This window comes from Canis aureus, chromosome 28 (genome assembly GCF_053574225.1).
Source record: "Canis aureus isolate CA01 chromosome 28, VMU_Caureus_v.1.0, whole genome shotgun sequence".
NCBI lineage: Eukaryota > Metazoa > Chordata > Mammalia > Carnivora > Canidae > Canis > Canis aureus.
The window spans coordinates 37,457,890-37,469,981 of record NC_135638.1 but is presented as its reverse complement, the minus strand read 5'-3'; positions in this window follow the sequence as shown (position 1 = coordinate 37,469,981).

Sequence of the window (12,092 nt, the reverse complement as noted above, 5' to 3'; positions counted from 1 at the left end):
ACTAGCCAAGCTTGAAGAAAGCATAAAAGACACTAGAGAATCCCTTGCAGCAGACATAAAAGAACTAAAAACGAGTCATGCCAAAATTAAAAATGCTTTAAGTGAGATGCAAACTGGAATGGATGCCATGACAATGAGGATGGATAAAGGAGAGGAATGAATCAGTGATATAGAAGATAAAATTATGGAAAATAATGAAGCTTAAAAGAAAAGGGAAAGTAGTCTACCATGAATGTACTCTTAGGAGTCTCACGACTCCTTAAAGTGTAATAGCATTCATATCATAGGAGTCCCAGAAGAAGAAAAAGAGAGAAAAAGGAGCAGAAGATTTTATTTCAGCAAATTATAGCTGAAAAATTCCCTAATCTGGGGAAGAAAACAGACATCAAAATCCAAGAAGCACAGAGAACTCCCACTAAATTCAACAAAAGCCAACCATCACCAAGACATATCATACTCAAATTCACAAAATACACAGACAGGAATCCTGAAAGTAGCAGGAGGAAAAAGTCCTTAACTTACATGGGAAGAGAAATCAGGTTCATAGCAGATCTGTCCACAAAAACTTGGCAGGTCACAAGACAGTGAATGTGCTGAATGGGAAAAATATGCAGCCAAGAATACTTTATCCAGAAAGGTTATCATTCACACTAGAAAGAGAGATAAAGTGTTTCCCAGACCAGCAAAAACTAAGCCAGTCCTGCAAGAAATATTAAAGAAGACTCTTCAGGTGGGGAAAAAAAGACCCAAAGCAACAAAGGCTAGAAAGGAACAGAGAACAGGAAAGACCAGAAATACATGGAGGTTAAAGAGCATCCTACTAAAGAATGAATGGGCTATGCAGGAAATAAAAAAGTACATGGAAGCAACTGAAAATGAAAACATGTCAGTCCAAAACCTTTCAGATGCAGCAAAGGTGATCCTAAGAGGGAAGTGTATTGTAATACAGTCCTTCCTCAAGAAGCAAGAAAAGTCTCAAATATGCCACCTAATCTTATACCTAAAAGAGCTGGAAAGGAACAGCAAATAAAGCCTAAAGGTAGTAGAAAAGAAATAATAAATATTAGAGCAAAAACAAATGATACAAAAACAAACAAAAAACAGTAAAACAGATCAATGAAACGAAGAGCTGGTTTTTGAAAGAATTAATAAAATTAATAAACCTTCAGCCAGACTTATCAAAAAGAAAAAAGAAGGGCCCAAATAAATAAAATCATGAATGAAAGAGGAGCAATCACAACCAACACTGAAGAAATACAAACACTTTTAAGAGAGCAGTACTATGAAAAACTATATGCCAGCAAACTGGGTAATCTAGAAGAAATGGACAAATTCCCTGAAACATACACACTACCAAAACTGAAACAGGAAGAAATAGATAATTTGAACAGACCCATAACAAGCAAAGAAATTGAATCAATAATCAAAATCAATAATAATTATTATTATAGTTATAATTTTAATAATAAAAAATTTCCCAACAAGCAAAAATTCAAGACCAGGTAGTTTTCCAGGAGAATTCTACCAGACATTTGAAGAAGAGTTAATACCCAGCCTTTTAATACTGTTCCAAAAAAACAAAAAAAATAGAAATGGAAGGAAAACTTCCAAACTCCTAGGAGTCCAGCATTACCTTGATTCCAAAGCCAGACAAAGATGTCACTAAAAAGGAGAATTATAGGCCAATATCCCTCATGAACATGGATGCAAAAATCCTCATCAAGATACTAGTAAATCACAGCCAACAGAACGATAAAAAAATTATTCACCACAATCAAGTGAGATTTATCCCTGGGCTCTAAGGGTGGTTCAGTATTCACAAACCAATTCACATGATACACCACATTAATAAAAGAAAGGATAAGAACCATATGATCCTCTCAATAGATGCAGAAAAAGCACCTGACAAAATATAGCATCCATTCTTGACAAAAACCCTCAATAAATTAAGGATAGAGGGAACAAGCCTCAATATCATAAGGCCATATACAAAAAAGACTCACCACTAATGTCATCCTCAATGGGGAAAACTGAGAGGGCTGTCCTTTCTCACCATTACTATTTAACATATTACTGGAAGTCTTAGCCTTAGCGATCAGACAACAAAAAAGAAGTAAAAGGAATCTAAAATGGCAAGGAAGAAGTCGAACTTTCAGTATTTGCAGATGACATGATATTCTATGTAGAAAACCCAAAAGAAAAAAAAAAAAAAAAGAAAACCCAAAAGACCACAAAAAAAAATCACCAGAACTAATACATGAATTCAGCAAGGTTGCAGGATACAAAATCAATGTACAGAAATCAGTTGCATCTCTATACACTAACAATGAGAGTGAAGACAAACAAATCAAGGAATCAATCCCATTTACAATTGCACCACAAAATGTAAGATACCTAGGAATAAACCTAGCCAAAGAGGTAAAAGATCTGTACTCTGAAAACTATAGAATATTTATGAAAGATATTAAAGAGGACACAAAGAAATGGGAAAGCATTCCATGCTCGAGGATTGGAAGAACAAATACTATTAAAATGCCTATACTACCCAAAGCAATTACATATTTAATGCAATCCCAATCATAATACCACATTTTTCAAAGAGCTAGAACAAGCAATCTTAAAATTTGTATGGAACCACAATAGATTCTGAATAGCCAATGCAAATTTGAAAAAGAAAAGCAAAGCTGGAGGCATCACGACTCTAGACTTCAAGCTATATTACAAAGCTTTAGTGATCAAGAAAGTCTGGTACTGGCACAAGAACAGACACATAGATCAATGGAACAAAACAGAGAACCCAGAAATGGATGCTCAACTCTATGGTCAACTAATCTTCAACAAAGCAGGAAAAGAATACCCAATGAAAAAAAGACAGTCTCTTCAACAAATGATGTTGGAAAAACTGGAGAGCAACATGGAGAAGAATGAAATTGGACCATTTTGTTACACCATACACAAAAAATAGACTCGAAATGGATAAAGACTTGAATGTGAGACAGAAAACCATTAAAATCCTAGAAGAGAACACAAGCAGGAACTCTTTGACCTTGGCTGTAACAAATTCTTACTAGACATCTCCAGAGGCAAAGGGGAAAAAAGCAAAAGTGAACTATTGGGATTTCATCAAGATAAAAGACTTCTTTCTGTGAAGTGAAGTCAGTGAAGGGAACAATCAACAGAACTAAAAGGTAACCTATGGAATGGTAGAAGATTTTTGCAAATGACGTATCTGATAAAGGATGAGTATCCAAAATCACTTATCAAACTCAACATCCAAAAAACAAATAATCCAGTTAAGAAATGAGCAGATGAAAAGAATAGACATTTTTCCAAAGAAGACAAATGGGTGGCCAACAGTCACATGAAAAAATGCTCAACATCACTCATCATCAGGGAAATGCAAATCAAAACTGCAAAGAGATATCACCTCACACCTGTCAGAATGGCTAAAATTAACAACACAAGAAACAACTGGTGTTAGCAAGGATGTGGAGAAAGGGGAGCTCTCGTGCACTGTTGGTGGGAATGCAAATTGGTGCAGCCACTCTGGAGAACAGTATGACGGTTGCTCAGAAAGTTAAAAATAGAGCTGCTCTATGATCCAGCAATTGCACTACTGGGTATTTATTCAAATGTTACAAACATACAGATTCAAAGGGATATGTGCACTCCAATATTTATAGCAGCATTATCAACAATATCCAAACTATGGAAAGAACCCAATGTCCATTGACTGATGAATGGAAAAAGAAGATGTAATACATATATATATTATTACATACATACATATATATTATTACATACATATGTATATTATACATATAATCGTATATTTGTCTTATACAAAGAAGACAAATGGATGGCCAACAGGCACATGAAAAGATATTCCTATATATATATACACACACACACACACAGCAGAATGTTACTCAGCCATCAAGAAGAATGAAATCTTGCCGTTTGCAATGACTTGGATGGAGCTACAGCAAAATAAGTCAGTCAGAGAAAGATAAATACCATATTATTTCACTCATATGTGGAATTTAAGAAACAAAACAGAGGGTCACCTGGGTGGCTCAGTGGTTGAGTGTCTGCCTTTGGCTCGGGTTGTGATTCTGGGGTCCTGGGATCGAGCCCCATTTTGGGCTCCTTGCTCAGTGGGGAGTCTGCTTCTCTTTCTATCCTTTTCCCTGCTTGTTCTCTCTCTCTCCCTCAAATAAATAAAATCTTTTTTAAAAAGTAGAAATTAATGTGGGATATGAAGAAAATGAAAATTGGAGGGTATTTGGTTAAAGATGGTGGAATAAAGCTAAAGAATTTTATTATTTCTGGAAACCCTCCAAAGTCTACCAAAAAAGCAAAATATAGACACACACCTACCTGCAGGTTGTAGAAAACAAGTAAATATCTATAACACTAACCCAAAGGCTCTAGAATATCCTCAAGAGTTAGAATAACTAGAATATCTATCCATAAGGGTTGCCTCCCAAGAGCGAAAGTGTGAGGTTATCCCTTTATTCTCGTTGATGGGAGTTGAGGTGTTTCCTGACATGTTTGGCTTGGGCAGCATAATTATTATCTATTTAAATCTTTCTATCTTGCTAGGCTTCCCCTTTCCTGATCCTTTCACTACACAGAGCATGCTTGTCATAGCAGAACTTTTTGTTGTCTGAACTCCTTGCCATTTCTGGGTTGCTGGCTTCTCCCCACAGACTTTCTGAGATACACAAGGCAAAACAAAATCGCTGCTGCGTCCTGTGGCCCTTAGTTGGTCTAACTTCTTTGCACCTTTTAGGGCTTCCTATGTTTGTTTTATCTACAATGCAAAGTGTTTTGAGCCATACTTTCTGGTAGGAAAGAAGTGTATCTACTCCACCTTATTCCAGAACCAGAAGTCTGTGTTTATAATTTAATCATGTTCTTATCTCAGTTATTTTTTCCTTTTTTTATTTTTTATTTTTTAAATTTTTTTAAAGATTTGATTTATTTATTCATGGGAGACATAGAGAGAGAGAGAGGCAGAGACGCAGACAGAGGGAGAAGCAGGCTCCACGCTGGGAGCCCGATGTGGGACTTGATCCCCGGGAGTTCAGGATCACACCCTGGGCCGAAGGTGGCGCTAAACTGCCGAGCCACCCAGGGATCCCCTCAGTTATTTTTTCCTAAGGTAAATCATCAAGATGGCTAATAATAGCATGGCTACAAGACTGTCTTCTGGGTTTGAGATTTTGTAATTTAAGAATGGATTTTAAGTCATTCATTGCAGGAAGATTCCATCAAATATTGATTGTATGAATAAAATCTGGAAAATTAAAAGCCCCTACAAAAATTACATGTTTGTATTTGATTTTTCATTCATTATTCCTCAGCTTACAGAGAGATTTGAGCAAGATGTATGATAAAGAGGCTTGCTGTGCTCTGCATGTGAATATTAGCCAATTTTAAGAAAACAAGGTTAATTTCATATGCTCTTTTGGTGCCCCAATTATTAAAGCAATTGCCACTTTTATAACCAGCACTCATAGATGTCAAGTACAAGAGAGGAAATAGAGTATCATAAACTTGATTACCAATAATTGAAACACCACACTTACTTTAGCAGGATAATTATTGCGGTTTTCAGTGGGACCATACTCTAACAATTGTGAGGTTTTGCCTAGTCTCACCTTCTGCCACTAGGAAACATGTCCAGGCATATTTTAGAGGAGCAGATGGGCAGTAATAATACATGTTTCCTAAGTAGATCACTCAAAATCTAAATGCTCATTCACTTATTTATTTCCTTACCATACTTTATAGGAGTTTAGATTACTTGGATATTATGGATAACTCTCTCAATTACCTTTACTTAAGGCATCTCTTATCCACAGGATATTGTTTCAGTTGCTAATATGTGACCTATTTTTTTCTGACTCTCTCAGCAGTTGGTATTGAGACTTCTGGTGTACCTCTAGGTTAACATACTTTGGAATGTATATTTAAGGCCTTTTTGTAAACTAGCCCTCAGGTTTTATAAGAAACTAGAATGAAAGGAAAACAATCTTAAGCACTAAAGGTAATTTGGTGTGAAACTATCTTTTAATTGTGATTTATCCATCCCTGCGACATTTTGTCATTTTAACTCTAAAATAATTTTATTTACGTATTATCTCTAAATTAAAAGAAAACTTCAATAGAATCACTTGAATATGTCTGTGAACACTAGTTTCAGAAACACGGCTTACAATTTATGTTTTAGAACATTTTAGGATCATGAAGTACATATTTTAATGAATAATGGCTATTGTTTAGGTTGTATTTAATACAAACTGTCGTCAATATTAAGTTTGATGAGCAAAATGAATCTCTAAAGCTACTTTCCATTGGTCCCGAGTCATAATTTCTATTGGATCATATTCTTTTTTTTTATTGGATCATATTCTTAAAGTGATTGATACTCACCAGGAAAAAGTTACTAATACATCACTAAGAGGATTCAGCCATTAATTCTATGTATGAATGCAGAGTAATTTTATTAAAATATATCATAATTTATTCCTTCTATCATTAATATATATGAATTTGAGGGTAGTGTGCTAATTATAGGAAGGATGAAATACACACTAAAATATGTACCCTGTGCTTAGTGATAGTAGCTAACTATCTACTATGCAGATGGTGCCAGCATCTTCCAAGCACCATGTATATAACAACCTTAAACCTCACAAGTGTGATTTGAATTGTTGATACCATGACTTTCCACATTTTCATTGTATAGAAGGAGAAAGTGAATCATGGAGAAGGTCACAGGTCCAAGGTCAGAGCATACTTGGCAGAGGCAGGACTTGAGCTGGGCAGTCCGCTCCAGACTTCATGTTCCCAGCTCTCAGATGATACCGTGTTAGTTTCTTCAGTCTTCATTAATATATTTGCTGAACATAATCATCTAAACCAAATCAAATTTCACCAGTTTTGCATGTCAGGAGGCTTTTTCCTGACGTGTTTTAGGATGGTACTTGAGAGATTGTTATTAATTTGGCTTTCATGTCTACAGACAGTGCATTTGCATCTCTGCAAAATTAGCAATTAGTTCCTTGGCTCGGCTGCAAGCATTTTTACATAACTGCTAAGATAATAAACAACTCCTACTTTTCCATAAGTAGAGTTATCTGTTGGACTGCAACAGCCACAAAAGGGCCAAAATGTTGAATGGCCAGTGATCATCTAAGAAGCAGTATTTGTCCGCAAGGGCCCTCCCCCACATCCTGTAGGCAGGCACTCAGTGGTCATTGTGCATGGCCCATGCACCACCAGGGCACATGGAGACCCTTCTGGTGAAAGCCAGCATGCACGCCGACTGGCTGGGCAATCACACTGGATGCTAAAGCGTTTACGTGAGTAGCTTCCATTACGTTTGTTCCTGCCCTGAAGATGCTTCCCAGGTAACATTTCCTTATAGCATGATTTCTTAAGGTACTTTTTCAAAATTTCAGTCTTTAATACATGTTAATAAAAAACTGTTCATAAACAGTATAGGACATGTAGATAAAAGACATTCCTTCAGTGTTCTCACGAGCAGAATGCTCACACACAGCTCTCTTCAGCAATGTGAGAAGAACAAATGTAGGCTTCGCTGATGTTTAATGTGAGGACTAACTTGGACTTTCTGACACTTCTTTCTGGGAGTGTGCTGCCCATGGCGTCTGAGAGCTGGAGCAGATCACCTTTGTTTTCTAGATCTTTCTCTCTGGGAGGTGGCAGTCAGCTGCAAATGTGAATTCAGTGAGACAAACCAGTCTGGAAGGGAAGTCTAGGACTGAATTTCCAAAGATAGAAAGCAATGAGGGGTCTGAGTTTGGCTCACTAGTCTGCTGGGAGCACTACCAGACGTGCAGGAATGTGAATCACGGGAATTCAGTAGAAGGGCCCCTAAGTGCTCATACTCTCAACCGGCACTACCAGGCACCTGGACTGTGGCCCAGGGAGCATTCCCCCTGCAGTGTGCTGGTTTAAAGACCCAGAATAAATCTCCACTCCTCTTAACTTTTTATGATCATCAAAAATATGAAACTGGGACGCTTGGGTGGCTCACTGGTTGAGCATCTTCCTTCAGTTCAGGCTGTGATCCCAGAGTCCTGGGATCGAGTCCCACATCAGGCTCCCTGCATGGATCCGGCTTCTCCCTCTGCCTATGTCTCTGCCTCTTTCTCTCTGTGCCTCTCATGAATAAACAAAATCTTTAAAAATATATGAAACTTCCCTTCTTCTCATGCATACATCTCCTAGGCTACAAGCTACATCATGTAATTTGATTTAACTTGAATTTCAAAAAAGGGCAGATCATTTGTCCCAAGCACTGAATTTTTTCTAGGGATGTTGTTAAGCATTGAAGCAACGCACTCTTTTAAATTACAATAATAAATGCCTGGCTTTCCCCTATTTTCTCCTTTAAATTCCCCTTTTCTGCCCTATTTATCTTGTGAGCAGACATAAACGAAACATCCTGTTGTTGAAATTTGTATCAGGATGGATTTAGGCTAGATGTAAAGAACTCCAAATGATGAAAAAGAAACTTGTTTTGAACACCTCTGCCAGGCACCATTCTTGCCTTTCTGGAACTCATAGCCTGAGTGACAGGCAGAAAAACAGGATAATAAATGCAAGATAAAAACATATAAAGACAGAAAATAAGTTTAATAGTCTCAAAGACATTTTCCATGTAATTGAATATCTTAAAGTATTCGTTCAATGTGATGCTTATAGTGTTTGAATTTTGGAGACCAGAGGGAAGATGAGAACAGTCAGACTGGATGGACTAGAAAGAGGGGAGATTGGGAGCACAGACTCTCTACCACCTATTGGTCCATGGTGACTTGTGAATAGTAGATAATGAAGAGGGTATGAATGAAACAACATGGCTTATGGTGGAACATGCAAAGCTAGGAATAGGTGTTAATTTGTGAGGAGAGTATTTCCATCTGTCTGCAATAGTTGGATTCGTAATGAATACCAAGTCATGGTCCTGATCCTGGGCTCACCTCTCTAAGCATCTAAGTGTCCTTATGTTAGCTAGGGTGCAGGGGGATGTTACTCAATCAGAGGGCTGAAAACTAGCAGCAGAGGAGAGAAAGGCGAAGGGACACAACAGGGGAGGAATCTGTTTTGTTTTTGCAGAACCAACAGTTCCAGTCAAGGAGATGGCCTGCTTGGTGTTTCACCTGAGAGCCCTCTGCTAAGTGTGTCTCACTTAAAAGCCCCTCATGTGACCCAGTTTGAGCCAGATTGGAGCTGAAGACTTGTGCAGAAGCACCCCCCTCCCCAAGTTGTCCTTAAGTTAACTTTTGCTCATTATAGTACTAAGATCTCCTCCTATGGGCAGAGTTTTCAGTTGTTGTTTGGAAGACAGGGATGTATGCACTGGCATATTGATATGCTGGGCATGTGCAATTGAACTGAAGTGCCTAATAGAATATGTAGAAGTTCCTTAAGGTATGTACAAGCTCCCTGCCCCTGGTCCTCGTACACTGAATAGAAGCTTCCTGTACTGGGACACCTGGGTGGCTCAGCGGTTAGCATCTGCCTTTGGCTCAGGGCGTGATCCTGGAGTCCCAGGATTGAGTCCCTGCATGAAGTCTGCTTCTCCCTTGGCCTGTGTCTCTGCCTTGTGTCTTTCATGAATAAATAAAATCTTAAAAAAAAAAATTAAGAAGATTCCTGGACTAACTCTTGGGAAGACAGTGCTTTAAGAGTTATTTCCCTATCTCCTTACTTGTCACAAGTAATCAAAAGTTCTTTGCTTTCAGGACTTCCATGGGTTATGTTCAATTTACTGCACCTCAAGCAGTGAACCCCTTGAGTTTGGTTACACTTATATGTAAAATCAGAGAGATTTAGTTTCAGGTTGGGGAAAATGATGACATTGGCTCTCTTAACTCAATCCTTGAAATTCTAGGAAAGAAATAGGTTGTCAAATAATTTGGAAGTAAACCTCTGAACAATAAAATATGGGTAGTATCAAGAGAAACAAAAGAATGTAGGAGCTTGCTAAGAGTTTATTCAGAGGAAAGATTCTATTTAGGGGAAAGATAGATAAAAGTAAATATAAATAAATAAAGCTATCAACACATGGGACAATGAAGCATATATATGGGTCTTAATAAATTACAGATCATCACCAGAAATATTTTTTTAGATGTACAAATTTAACAGAAATAGAAATAAAAAGGATAGGTAATAAATAAAAATAAATAAATTCTAAAAAAGAAATAAAAAGGTAAAATACTATGGATATCAAAAAAGAGAATTTAAGTCCTAAAATAAAAAATTTTAAAGTAAATTTTAGAAATAAATCTATCAATATATTTTTTTACGAGAGACACGTAAAACAAGATGCAAGGTGAAAATGAAGAGACAGCAGGACGCCTGGGTGGCTCAGCGGTTTAACGCCTGCCTTCCGCCCAGGGTGTGATCCTGGAGTCCTGGGATGGAGTCCTACATTGGGCTCCCAGCATGGAGCCTGCTTCTCCCTCTGCCTGTGTCTCTGCCTCTCTCTCTGTGTCTCTCATGAATAAATATATAAGACCTTAAAAAAAATGAAGAGACAGAAAAATGATACATGATGCAAATGTGGGTTGAAAGAATGCGAGCATAGCAATTAAATATAAAAAAACATATATTTTTAAGGCTAAAAGCATCATACTGTTAATAATAAATAAATAAATAAATAAATAAATAAATAAATAAATAAATAAAGTAAATAAGCTCCATATGGAATCAACTGCCCCCAGGACAGCAAACCGAGACTTAACTGCTGGAATGTTACCTTTAACCAGTCCATCTGGGATTTACTGATCAGCACTAGGGAGGTAACCTGCTTGATAGACCGCATCCTTCCCCTAAAAGGTCAGGCTGGCAACCTGACCTTGTCTGAAACAACCCTTTATTTTCTTTTGTTAATAATTTCCTTGCCCTGCTCTGTTTCTGTCCGTAACAGTCTTCCATTTTGGGGAAGCCTGGGTGGCTCAGCGGTTGAGCGTCTGCCTTCCGCTTGGGTTGTGATCCTGGGCCCAGGGATCAAGTCTGGCATCTGGCGCCCTTTGGGGAGCCTGCTTCTCCCTGTCTATGTCTCTGCCTCTTTCCGTGTCTCTCATGAATAAATAAAATCTTAAAAAAAAAATCTTCCATTTGCACAGCTCCTTGGAGCTCCTTTTTACTTGCTGGATGGGATACTGCCCATTCATGAATCACTGAATAAAGCCACTTAGATCTTCAAAATTACTCCATTGAATTTTGTTTCTTAACAATACAAAATAAAGAGGAATGTTGTATAGAAATTAAAGGGAAAATACATCGAGATTTAGCTATTATGAACACAGATCCACTTAGCCATGTAGTCTAAGAAACCATACAGCAATATATGAAAAAGTAGTAAGAACCATTAGTTAAAAAATTGAGATAAAACAAATATTGATCTATAGATATACCTACTTAACCCCACCTTGATGACAATATAGACTATTTCTAGCACCCAGTGCTCCCTTCTACAAAATTAACTTCTATCATCATGATTCAAACTTTAAGTTTTTTTTTAAATTTGTATTTATTTATGATAGTCACAGAGAGAGAGAGAGAGAGAGAGAGAGAGAGGCAGACATAGGCAGAGGGAGAAGCAGGCTCCAAGCACCGGGAACCCGACATGGGATTCGATCCCGGGTCTCCAGGATCGCGCCCTGGGCCAAAGGCAGGCGCTAAACCACTGCATCACCCAGGGATCCCTATCATCATGATTCATTTGTCTATTCTTGAAATATATATATATATATGTGTGTATATATATATATATACACATATATATATATATATGGAATCATTCAGCACCTTATTAATAGTTTATTGGCCATTTGGTTTTCCTCTTTAATGAAGAACCCATTTAAGTATTTTGCTCATTTAAAAAATTGGTTACTTTGTCTTTTTTTGGTCTTTTTCTTATTGATTTGTAGTTCTTTATATATTCTATGTACTAGTCCTTTTGCAACTGAACCAATAACTTCTCCATCCCTCCTTGATGAATCACAGATATACCAGGTGGAATTGTTGCATAAAGTAAACTTTAT